General features: G+C 45.3%; 1 pseudogene; it reads right to left on the bottom strand.

The window, feature by feature from the left end:
• Window positions 1-2,894: 2,894 nt before the first annotated feature.
• On the bottom strand, window positions 2,895-3,412 carry LOC123795691 (transcription factor BTF3 pseudogene; annotated as a pseudogene).
• Window positions 3,413-11,092: the final 7,680 nt, after the last annotated feature.

The following is an 11,092-nucleotide window of genomic DNA, read 5'->3' on the forward strand; positions in this document are numbered from 1 at the left end:
GTTATTAATTTCTAGTAGTAAAGAAAATTCAAATTTAAGTAAACATGCAATAACATTATTAATATACCCCATTATCTTCACCCTCTCTCCTAAATAAAAAGGAGTCTGAAACTAACAACCCGGTTTCTACCTTTTGCACCTTTCTCTATGCCCAAAACTATAGGCAAAGTATGATTACAATTATATAGAGCTTTCTTATTGATTTTTTTTAGTCATAGTGATTTATTCAGTATTTCATGTTATCTTTTTTTTTTAAGATTTTATTTATTTATTTGACAGAGATAGAGACAGCTAGCGAGAGAGGGAACACAAGCAGGGGGAGTGGGAGAGAAAGAAGCAGGCTCCTAGCAGAGGAGCCTGATGTGGGGCTCGATCCCATAACGCTGGGATCACGCCCTGAGCCGAAGGCAGACGCTTAACCGCTGTGCCACCCAGGCACCCCATGATGTTATCTTTTTAATTGAATTATAGTTGAGGTACAATATTAAATTAGTTTCAGTGTACGACATAGTGATTCAACATTTATAAACATTACAAAATGATCACCATGATAAGTCTAATTACCATCTGTCACCATACGAAGTTATTACAATATTATTGACTATCTTCCCTATGATATGTACTTTACATCCCCATGACTTATTTATTTTATAACTGGAAATTTGTACCTCTGTATCCCCTTAATCTGTTTCATGCACCTCCCCACCTCCTCATGTCTGGCAACCACCAGTTTGTCTCTGTGTTTATGAGTCTGTTTCTGTCTAGATTTTTTTGATTTTTGGATTCTACATGTAAGTGAAATCATATGGCATTTGTCTTTCTCCGTCTGATATTTGTTTTTGTAAAAATGGTACGCATTTCTCTGCAACTTACTTTTCTCGCTTGATAATATATAAGGAACAACCATTCAGGTAAGAACCGACTCTTGAGTTCAGCTTAGGTCATGATCGTGGGATCGTGGGATCCCCCCTTCTGGCTCTGCACATGGCAGGGAGTCTGCTTGTCCTTTCCTTCTCCCCTCCTTCCCGCCACCCCCTGCTCCCACTCGCTCTCTCTCAAATAAATGGATAAATAAAATCTTCTTATAAAAAATGAAAAGGCGGGGGCGCCTGGGTGGCTCAGTCGTTAAGCATCTGCCTTCGGCTCAGGGCGTGATCCCGGCGTTATGGGATCGAGCCCCACATTGGGCTCCTCCTGCTTCTTCCTCTCCCACTCCCCCTGCTTGTGTTCCCTCTCTCGCTGGCTGTCTCTCTCTCTGTCAAATAAATAAATAAAATCTTAAAAAAAAAAAAAAAAGAAAAGATGTTTAAAAAAAAGACTTTAAACTATTCATATCTGTCTCCTAGAAATTCTACTTCTCTGTCTTTAGCCTGAAGATTTAATTAGGTGGAGAAGTAAAGCTTTGTTCACAAAGATAAGCACAGCATTCTATGTAATAAAGAAAATCCAAAATAAATAAATAAATAAATAATTCAACAACAGGGAAACTGTTACATTAATTGTAGATGATTTATGAGGTGGCACATGCATCTTCTAAAACTTGTACTTTTAAAGACTACGTCATGCCTTGAAGACCACTCAGGCTACAATATTAATGGTAAAAACAAACCCAGAAAAACCCCATGGGTTTCCTGGTAAAATACTTTGTAGCCTGGAAGTTTGTTACTGTCATACCTACCTACACTTAGTTATAAAACTAAACAAACCAACACAGAACACTAGGATCAACTTCCGACTTACAAAACTAGGTATTCAAGAAGAAGGTGTTGGAAAAGCCCATTGCATGTGCAGGGACATTGGTGTTTCTGCAGAGAACAAGAGGGTCCCTTCCACTGAATGTTGTGTGTTCTGTTAAATCTGTTAGCCAGCTGGAATTGCACACCCATGCTCTGGGTCCAGTGCTACAGCACGCAAAATAAACTCACACGGTCTTGAAAGAATTTAATGTGCAATGTCAGAAATACAGAGGTGTATGTTACCAACAAAATAGGCCATCAGAGTCCTTACAAACATGCACTGAGTGAAACGCAGAATCACTGTTAAGGGGTGGCTTGAACATCAAAGAACACTCTTTTTTTTTTTTTTTTAAGATTTTATTTATTTGACAGAGAGAGAGACAGCCAGAGAGAGAGGGAACACAGCAGAGGAAGTGGGAGAGGAAGAAGCAGGAGGAGCCCGATGTGGGGCTCGATCCCAGGACTATGGGATCATGCCCTGAGCCGAAGGCAGACACTTAACGACCGAGCCACCCAGGAGCCCCTCAAAAGACACTCTTGATGTGGGACCCACATAACTTCTAAAATCTTCCCATGGGTTACCATTATCCTCTCCTAAGTTTGCTCTCATTCCCACCTGGGGCTCTCCTACTATCATATGGTCGTATTATGCAATGACCCCCATTTTGGCTTCCCTTCCTACTTCCCCCCAAAGATAAGGGCTCTGTGCGTAATGAAGGCAGTCGTAGACAGATTCAGAGGATTGACTAATACTGGGGTCTGGGATATGTCCATGTGTGTGTGCATTTGTGGGAACCAAAAATCTATTCTGCTGCTTAAACGCCTCAACAAGAAGACTAGCAAGTGGAGGCGGGAGGGGAGGCTGAGCTCAAGGGGAATGTTCTGGAGGAGGATGGAGGACAGAAGGGGTGGGTTGCACCCGACTTTTTTCTTTTCCCCTAGGCAAAGAACTTTATTAACCTTGTTTCAAACTTTATTCCCAGGCTTCTTCAGCTTAATTAGCTGCAAAGAATGAATTGTGCGTAAGCAAAAACTGAAAAGAGCTGCAGCATCCAAGGGGCTGGGCTTAAAAATACTAGGGATCTAAATTTTATCAAATCCATGAACAACATTTTAAAAAGCGGTCATAATATAAAATAGCAGCTCCCAATAACTTCTTCAAGTTTTAACTTCTTCAGGACTTGGCTCAATTCGGTTTGCTTCATCCTTGGAAGCTTCCTCTGCATTCTCCGCAAGATCTGGAACTTCATTATCAACCCCTCTGGTAGCAAGCGGTGCTTCTCCAGCCACAGACCGTGTGGGCGGAGCTTCAGCCCGTCTCCTTCAGCTAGTCAGACAGTCTGCACCAAGTTGCTGTGAGCGCCTGGGTAGCATTTCTGTCATCGGCTCTGTCTCAGCGTGGCTTGTGATGGGGAAATGTTCGCTGCCGGGGATGCCTGTGCTTGAGGCTTGTGAAAGTGGACCACTGCTCTTGGTTTGCGGGCATACTCACCTCCTCCATACCTGAGACACTGTTTACCCCGAACTTTCTTACGGAGACCCGAAGTGTTCTATCATCTGCTGTAGCCATTCTATGAACCACTTTCTTCTTTTCGGAGAGCAGTTCCTTTCCCATCAAGGAGCGCTTGTGCTGGCAGTTTGGTGAGTTTCTCCTGGTTTGTGATAGTTTCTTTCATCTTGCTGGAGCTGAAATGGGACCATGTGGGGAGGACAGGGGTGCGCTAGGGTTGGTGCTCAGGGGGTCTCAGGAGGACCCACTGAGATTAGGTGCACACACGCGCACTGAACCCAACTTTTAAATGTCTGTGCCCATGGGCGACAGCATCTGAGAATCTACAGAGGGAAACGGCAGCTGTCACAAAGCTCTCCTTCCATAAATCAGAGAAAGGTCTTTGGGACCCACATCCCAGGTTAAGGTTCTGACCTTTCTAGAAGGGCATCTCTTCTCCTAGGGAAGATGGGTGGGACTATCCCTGTAGGGCTGGGACTTGACAGATAGGAATTTTCCTCTGCCTAGCTCTCGCCCTGCCCTGCAAGATGCCCGGATGGTGCTGGGGGACCTTAAGGGTGAATGACTTGCACTGAGCATGACCATATGTGGGTGAGCAGACTGTGGCCAGGCAGTGACTCCTGACAGCCCAGCCCAGGGTGTGAGTGTGTGTGTGCACTTTTCCAAGGGCTCAATTCTGGCTCTGGGTTATTCTTTGAGTACTAGGTCTTTATCAGAGGAAATGCTAACTTTCGTCCTCCTCCCCCTCCTTTGCTTTTTTTTTTTTTTTTTTTTTTGATTCCTAAGGATAAAAGGCCAAATCTCCAGTCCAGGCTAGAGCCATCCATAGCCATTGCCCGAGGCCCTTCTGAGCCAGCTACTCTTCATTTTCAGAAGCCCTTGGCTTTCCTCTACTCAGAACACAAAGTCATAAGGCTTCTATAAGGATTCTGCTGTGAGGGAGAGAAAGCTTAGAGAACTCCTTCCAGAGTTCTACTGATGCCTTTGTCTAGGAAGGTTTCCGCAACAGGTCTAAGAACAGCCCGGTTTTCAAACAACTCACCCAATTGTTTTTAAAGTGCAATTTATTCAAAGGTACCAAATTTTAAAAACAGATTTTACTACTCTAACTTTAATGTGTTGAGGATTAGTCTTCCAAAGTTATCTGTGGTGTTATAGGACATTTTTTTTAAAGACAGAATTTTTGTGTTATAAAAGCAATGCTTAATCTTAAAAAGAAGATTAGCCTTCAGGGGCGCCTGGGTGGCGCAGCAGTTAAGCGTCTGCCTTCAGCCCAGGGCGTGATCTTGGCGTTCTGGGATCGAGCCCCACATCAGGCTCTTCCGCTAGGATCCTGCTTCTTCCTCTCCCACTCCCCCTGCTTGTGTTCCCTCTCTCGCTGGCTGTCTCTATCTCTGTCGAATAAATAAATAAAATCTTTAAAAAAAAAAAAAAAGAAGATTAGCCTTCAAAATGAGATAAGATGAAAATTGAGAGGGAGGCAACCCGTAAGGGACACAACTCTAGGAAACAAACGGAGGGTTGCTGGACAGGTGGGTGGGGGAAAGGGAAACTTGGGTGATGGGCATTAAGGAGAGCACTTGATGTAATGAACTCTGGGTGTGGTAGGCAACTGATGAATCACTAAATTCTACCTCTGAAACTAATGAAAAAAAAGATTAGTCCTCATAAAATCCCTCACTTAAAAAAAAAGCAATATTTTTCTTAGAAAATTTGGCAAGAGAAGTAAAGCAGAAAATCAAGGGAAAAGAAACACCTGAAGAAAATTAGCTTCGATGTTTTGGTAAATTTCATTTCAACTGTACCGTTGATTTGCTTTCTAATTTCAGTAATTTCTGCCTTAATCTTTTCAATGTCCTTCTTTCTACTTTGACTTTATCTGCTATTCTTTTAGGAGTTTCTTGGGTTGAAGACATACTTCGATAATTTTTCAGTCTTTCTTAAATATTTCTGAGTACTCTGTATGAATTTGTGTATCTGTGTGTTTTTTCTGAGTATTGCTTTGACCGTATCTAATACACGTCAAAAGTTCTGGCATATTCTCATGGTTCATCTCTAAATATTTATAATTTGTGTTTGAATTTCCTTTTTCACTAAAGAATTTTTAATGAGGGTATTTTGACAAAAATTGTGTTATATAATTATCTACAGTTTTGCTCTCCAATACACGAGCCACTAGCCACGTGTGGCTAATGAACACTTGAAATATAGTCAGTCCAAATTGAGACAGGCGTTAGTGTAGAACAGACACTAGTTTTGAAGACTCACTATGAAAAATTATTTTTATAGTGATTACATATTTATTTATTTTTATTTTTATTTTTTAAAGATTTTATTTATTTATTTGACAGAGATAGAGACAGCCAGCGAGAGAGGGAACACAAGCAGGGGGAGTGGGAGAGGAAGAAGCAGGCTCCTAGTGGAGGAGCCTGATGCGGGGCTCGATCCCATAACGCCGGGATCACGCCCTGAGCTGAAGGCAGACGCTTAACCGCTGTGCCACCCAGGCGCCCCTAGCGATTACATATTTAAATGGTAACATTTTGGATATATTTGGTTAAATGAAACATATTCAATTTCACCTGTGTTTTTTGTTCTGTAGCTGTCAGAAAAACATGGGGCGCCTGGGTGGCTTAGTCGTTAAGCGTCTGCCTTCGGCTCAGGGCGTGATCCCAGCGTTATGGGATCGAGCCCCACATCGGGCTCCTCCGCTGGGAGCCTGCTTCTTCCTCTCCCACTCCCCCTGCTTGTGTTCCCTCTCTCACTGGCTGTCTCTATCTCTGTCAAATAAAATCTTAAAAAAAAAAAAGAAAGAAAAACTTAAATTAGGTACCTGTTTGCATTTGTGGATCACATTATATTTTTATCCAATCACATTAATCTATAGCCTTATTTTTTTTCATTTGGACTGTTAATTTCAGAGACAGGGTATTAAATTCATCTGCCAAGATTGGGGTTTGACAACTTTGAAGTTACACTGCTAGGTCCCAAAAGACTCACAACATATTACCTTGGTGGAGTGTCCCTTTTATCAATATAAAAAACTATCCCTATTTGCCCCTTTTTAATGCTTTTTGCCTTGAATTCTGTTTTTCTCTGATTTTAACATTTCTACATTTGCTTTCTTTTGGCTAGCATTTTATATAGTATCTTTCTCTATTCCTTTATTTTCACATGTCCTGCACCATTTTGTTTTAGGTGTATCTTTTGTAAACGGCATACGATTATTTTTTTAAATCCAATTCGAAAGGCTCTTCTTTTAAATATATTAATTCAATTCATTTGCCTTTGTTGTGATTCTTAACATTTTACAACTGGTTCCTGAACACTTCTTTTGTGTTTCTGATTACAGAGGCATTCTTCTCTCTTTCCTGACTTCTGTTTTATTGAATCGGTGACCTTCCATTTTTCTCATCCTTGCTCGCATTGGGTTTGACACCTTTGCTCCTGGCTGGCTGGCAGAAGGGCAGCGACTGGAGAAGAGAGTCCTTCCAGTGCCCCATCTGCATAGAGTCGCCCTGACCACTGTGCCCTCCTGCCGCCTCCTGCGTTTGCTGCTTCCTGGCTCAGAGCACCATAACCGTTCCCACATTTTGACAGAGTCCTCTCTTCCAGGACTTGGGACCATGGTTCCATCTTTAAGATGGCTCCTCATTCCTCACAAATTCTAGTTCGTCAAGAACACCCCTTCATATTTACATGGTAAGGGTTTGGATTTTGCTATGGTGTGAATGTTTGTTCACATGTTGAAATTCGTATGTTGAAATGAACCCCAAGTTGATGTTATTAGGAGGTGGGGCCTTTGGGAGGTGCTCAGGTCACAAGGGTAGAGCCCTCACAAATGGGATTGGTGCCCTTGTGAAAGGGGCCTGAGGAAGCTCCCGTACCCCCTGCACCATGTGAGGTTATAACAAGAAGAAGACATGAACCAGCAAGCCAGCCCTTACCAGACACCGAATTGGCCAGCCCCTTGATCTTGTTGGGCTTTCCAGCTTCCAGATGGTGAGAAATAATTTTTTTGTTGTTTAGAAACCACTGGTCAATGGTAATTTTGTTATAGCCGTCGAAGTGGACTAAGAAGACAGGTTTCTACTACTCTGAATGGTAAAAAAAAAAAAAACGGCAAGTTTTTGTTTTGTTTTTAAGATTTTATTTTTATTTATTTGTCAGAGAGACAGAGAGAGAGCACAAGCAGGGGAAACGGCAGGCAGAGGGAGAAGCAGACTCCCTGCTGAGCAAGGAGCTCTACTCGGGGCTCCATCCTAGGACCCCGGGATCATGACCTGAGCCGAAGGCAGATGCTTAACCGACTGAGCCACTCAGGCGTCCCCCAAACTGCAAGTTTTTAAGAAAAAGAATCACTTGCTCTGGCTGAAGTGTGTAAGGATTACTCAGACCCCTATATTGAGGCGAGACTTCAGGCAAGCCGGGAAGGAATCAGGGTGAGACCTGGCACTGGCTCGCACTAGGTGGTGGCAGTGCATGTGGTGACAATATCACGCTTTGCTATAGAGAGAGGGATAGAATCAATAGGCTTTCCTGACAAAATGGATGGGAGGTATGAGACAGAGAGGCTGGTGACACCCCGACTGGCACCTTACGAGAAACACTGAGCCAGAACCACCCAGGTTGGCCACTGCTCAATTCCCAGCCCACAGAAACTCCGAGATAATAAATGGTTGTTGTCTGAAGTCGCCAATTATTGGAGCATTTTGTTATGTAGCAATTAGATAATTAATATAGTCTCCAAACCAAACTCCTCTTGTTTTCCCCAAACCTGTTCCAAGGGCAGCCTTCTCTACCTCAGATGATGATTTGTCCTTTCAATTGCCCAGGCTTCAGACTTTGCAGTCATTCTATTTTTTTTTTTTTGGTAAGATTTATGTATTTATTTGAGGTGGGAGGGGGCGGAGGAAGAGGGAGAGAGAGAACCTTAAGCCGACTCCAGCCCCCCCCCCCCCGGGCATGGAGGTGTATGCGGGGCACCATCCCACAACCCTGAGACCATGACCTGAGCCGAAATCAATAGCCAGACACCCAACCGGCTGAACCACTCAGGCACCCCCGGAGTCATTCTTTTTTTTTTTTTTAAGATTTTATTTATTTATTTGAGAGAGAGACAGCCAGCGAGAGACGGAACACAAGCAGGGGGAGTGGGAGAGGAAGAAGCAGGCTCATAGCGGAGGAGCCTGATGTGGGGCTCGATCCCATAACGCCGGGATCACACCCTGAGCCGTAGGCAGACGCTTAACGACTGAGCCACTCAGGCAATCCCCCCGGAGTCATTCTTGAGTCCTTTCTTTGTAGCCAGCGTCTGAAGTGGGCAGACGTGTGGGGCTGAGTCCTTAACCTGTAGGGTCTGTGCTAACTCCAGTTAGTGTCAAAGTGGATTGAATTGCTGGACACCCAGTTGGTGTCAGAGAACTGGAGAATTGGTGTGGGAAATGACAACTATTTGGGGTTGGAAAAAGCCACACATTCGGTGTCAGAAAATATCGTACATTTCCCCCTGGGAGAAGGAGGAGTCCCTGGTCCCAGCTGGCTCTTTGTCCGGGCAGCCAAGAGTGAGGCCCCACGACCGTTTTCAAACAATGAGCTTATCCTACTACAAGTATAACTCTCCACTTGTGCAGGGGTCTCAAGAGCGCTGTCAAAGACTGGGGCAGACCACCCAGAATATGGAAGAAAATTAACTGTATAAAAGATGGACAATAGAAGAAGAGGTTTGCGCAAGTGGCAATTAGCCACTTCCATTAACTGGGACCTAGAATAAATTTTGAGTATGATGATTTGTCATTTATCTCACTGAAGGAGATCCGCACTTCCTGACCAGGATCGTGCCTTCGTCTGTCCGAGTTGCTGTAACAAAATTCCATAAACGGAACTGATTACAAACAGCAGAAATCTATTTCTCACCATCCCGGGGGCTGCAAGTCTGAGATCAGGGTGCCAGCCTGGTTGGGCTCCAGCGAGGGCCTGCCTCCGGGTTGCAGACTGCTGGCAGGTTGCATCCTCAGCAGAGAGGGCAAGCAAGCTCCCTCGTGACTCTCATGTGGGCACTGATTGCGTTCTCGAGAGCTCTACCCTTAGGACCTCATCCAGTCCTGAGCCCCTCCCAGAGGCATTACATCCTAATCCCATCGCACTGCGGGTAGGTTGCAACATGTGCCTTGTGGGGACACAAACATTCAGCCCACAGCACCCACCCCTCTGTTCTAGCCGCTGCGTGTTCCCACCTCACCGTTCCACAAGTGACCAGTGCGTGGAGGGCCCCACAGCCCTGTCCACCAAAACACATCCTCCTCTTGCTCAAACCTCTTCATGCATAGGGTCCTTCTCACCCTCCATTCCTGAGGGACCACGCTCCGTCCTTACATCAGACAGCTGGACATCTGACTACTGATCATCACGTTGTCATTGATCACTTCCTATGGGATGGTTTCCCAAAGTGAAGCCATCCATGTCCCAAGGGCGGAGCGAAACTTTGTGTTTTCTGTCCCCAGGCACCCCCTGTTGAACCTCACAGACTGAAGGCTGAGCACAAGCCTGGCTTAGGAAGAGGCAGGAGGGAAAGGTACAAACGAGAAGATGCTTCTTCAAACGAATGAACAGTTTAAATAGATTTTAGAAATAGCAACGCTTTTAATGAATTTTTATAATTATTTTCATTTATACATTGTTTCACCCACAAGTGCCCTACAGGTCAAAGGTAAGTGACTTCTTAGGGTAATGAGGATAGAAAGATCATTTGTGGGGCTTCAGGAAAGGTCACCCAAGGGTTCCACAGCCAGGAGTTTGAGGAAGGAAGTACTGAACCTGAATTCTGACTGGCCTCAGGCTGAGCCAGTGTTCCTCCCCTTACGGCTTGGAGAGCTTGACTGCCTGTAGCCTCATCTTTGAAATGAGAGTGAAAATAACAGTGTCCGCCTCACGGGAGCAAGGCGAAGATGACAGAAGACAGTGCACGTGGAATGCTTAGTACAGCCCCTTCCACAGAGACGCTCCGTAGCAGGGAGCTATTATTATCCTTATTACTACTGTTCAATCTTCTCCAGAAGGCAGGAGATGCTGGAAGGACAGGAGGCAGAACCAGGGCTGCATTAGGGGGGAGACTCGTTTTGAGATGAGGCTGTGAGAAGCATGGCAAACTCCCAGTGGGATCTTGGCACAGATGGGCCCAAGCTGTTCCTACGCCACGGCCTGGGGTCGGCAGGGGGAGAGGGCTCAGGACGGCCGGAGCCCCCCTGGGAAAGTCTCCAAGCCAGAGGGGAGCTGCTGGGCTTTGTCCACGCTGGATGAGAGCCATCTGAGAGGAGGGGATAACGTGGCCCATGAGGCCCAGAGTGAAGACACGTCTGGGTCCAGAGTGAGGCGAGGACTGAGGGCAGAGAAGGTTGCCGTAGACCGAGGAGAAAATGTAGACTAGGGCTACGGTGGTATCTGCACAATATAAATATAAAGGGAGGGACGGAGACTAGACATAAGCAGAAACAAGGGACATGGATGAAGGAGGCAAGGAATGGAGAAGCAAGGACTGCTCCTTGCATGGGACTTCGGCGATTTTTGTTTATTTTTTTTAAGCAGGCCCCACACCCAGCGTAGAGCCCAACGTGGGCCTCGAACTCACAGCCCTGAGATCAAGACCTGAGCTGAGTTTGAGTTGGACACTCAACCAACTGAGCACCCCCCCAACCCCGACCAGGCCCCTGACTTTGGTGATCTTCTAAACAGGAACCGCTTCGGTGTGACTGTGTTTGCTGTGATGATGGAGTGACCCGCTGCGAAATGGGAAGCTGGCCTGGGGAAGGGGTGGAGGAAAACTGCACATTCCCTGTGAGACCGAAGC

This window comes from Ursus americanus, chromosome 35, assembly GCF_024610735.1.
Source record: "Ursus americanus isolate L20-20 chromosome 35, mUrsAme1.1.p, whole genome shotgun sequence".
Classification (NCBI taxonomy): domain Eukaryota; kingdom Metazoa; phylum Chordata; class Mammalia; order Carnivora; family Ursidae; genus Ursus; species Ursus americanus.